The sequence below is a fragment of the Triticum dicoccoides genome, chromosome 3B (genome assembly GCF_002162155.2).
Source record: "Triticum dicoccoides isolate Atlit2015 ecotype Zavitan chromosome 3B, WEW_v2.0, whole genome shotgun sequence".
NCBI lineage: Eukaryota > Viridiplantae > Streptophyta > Magnoliopsida > Poales > Poaceae > Triticum > Triticum dicoccoides.
The window spans coordinates 185,009,564-185,011,403 of NC_041385.1; positions in this window are offsets into that span (position 1 = coordinate 185,009,564).

Sequence of the window (1,840 nt, forward strand, 5' to 3'; positions counted from 1 at the left end):
GAGATGTTGACGACCTCCTTTGCCCTACTGAGGGTGAGGCGTAGCGAGGCTGGGGACTCGACTTCCTCCTCGCTAATAGGCTCCATACGTGTAGTGTTGCGCAGAGTGGACGAAGCGGGTGCCAGGGGCGGAACAACCCGAATAGGAGTGGGCGCGAAGGTTGGTGCAGTGCGCACTGGAGTGGGCACAATAACTTGGTTGAATTCTTCGATAGAAGGCAGGCGACGAGTAGGTGCATAAGATGCTGAGGACGAGACAAAAGTCAGGGGCGGTGCGGTGGGTAGGAGCTCCCTCCTGTTGGCAGCACAGCCATGAACTGAGTCCATGCGGGCAGCCACGAAGTCGTCCACCAGGTTGTCGAAGGCTGCCTCCAGGGCCTGGAGATACTCAATAAGCATCTCAAAAGCCTCGTCTCGTTCTCCTCTAGGGCAGGAAAATGCGTAGTGACAGGTGTAAGGCACATGGCATGGAAGATAACGGTAACGACGAGTCTTCATCACGGGGAGGACATCCCTGAGACGAGCTATCGCCTCGCGGGCTGCCATCTGCATAGCATGCCTCTCCATAGGCATGGCTCTTCCCAAGAACCGGAAGCGGCGTAACTCACCACGCCCTCCGTTGAACTGCACCGCGGCCTGGTGCATGGTCAGACTGTCGTTGACTCGGTGCTGGCAGAGTGTGAAGACTGGGCGCATAGATGGCCCCATCACGACCTGAACGATGAAGGAAAGAAGCTTGACGAACCCATCGGGCACGTTGGCGAAGGTCTGAGACTCGCAGCTGTTGTCGGCCATCTACAAAAGTAGGCAAAAATTCTGCATGGTCAGATCATAAATTTATGCTGACTGTCAGAAATGTCTACAATTGCAGAAAAATATAAAATGGCTCTATTACGCTAATAACCAATTAGCGATCGCACCTAGTGGCTTCCTACAGTCAGCCTGGCTCTGGTACCAAGCCTTTCACGACCGGTTTTCCAATAAAAATATTTATTGAGAAACCAATCTATTGAGTCCAGTATGAGAGAAATCCTCCTCACTGGTAGACAAAATCTTGATACAATAAGCCAGTAGCATAAAATATATTACAGGGTCGAACTACGGTTGCTCAACCAAATTATTACAAGCACGCCAATAATTATACATAATGGCGGACAAGACACAGTGGTGTGGAGGCCTACTACTGACTCGAGGATAGGATGGTGGTGGATAAACACAGCGGGGAGGAGGATACAAGACTCTAAAACTGTCATCTCATCGAGCGTCGAGGTGAGGCTCGATGAATTTATTTGGTAGCGGAAGCGGATATAATACAGTGACCAAATCCAGGGTCGCACGAGACTGACTGGGACTCCTCTAGGCGTTGGACTCGCTATCAAATTCTTCATCCATGAGATCGCCTTCGTCAGCATCTGGCCAAATCAACAAGCCAGTGAGTACTTTGAAAGTACTCGCAAGACAGTTCGGACGTAAGATATAACAAATGCATGCATGGATGCGTCATGATTAATTCACCAATGTACATTCAAAAATTAGCATAACGAGGTAAGTAAAAGGGAAATGGCGGTAGTCCGCCTAAAATCCCAACAAAACATAAATGGAGACCGATCGGGTGTCTGAAGCGACGCCTCGAAAGGTGAACAAATAAATATAAGGAAATGATGCCACAGTCAGGCGTCTTAGCGACACCACATAAAGGGCTTTAAAAGAAATGCCACAGTCGGACGTCGGGGCGACATCACAGAAAGGGCGTTAAAAGAAATGCCACAGTCGGGCGTCTTAGCGACACCACATAAAGGGCTTTAAAAGAAATGCCATAGTCGGACGTCGGGGCGACATCA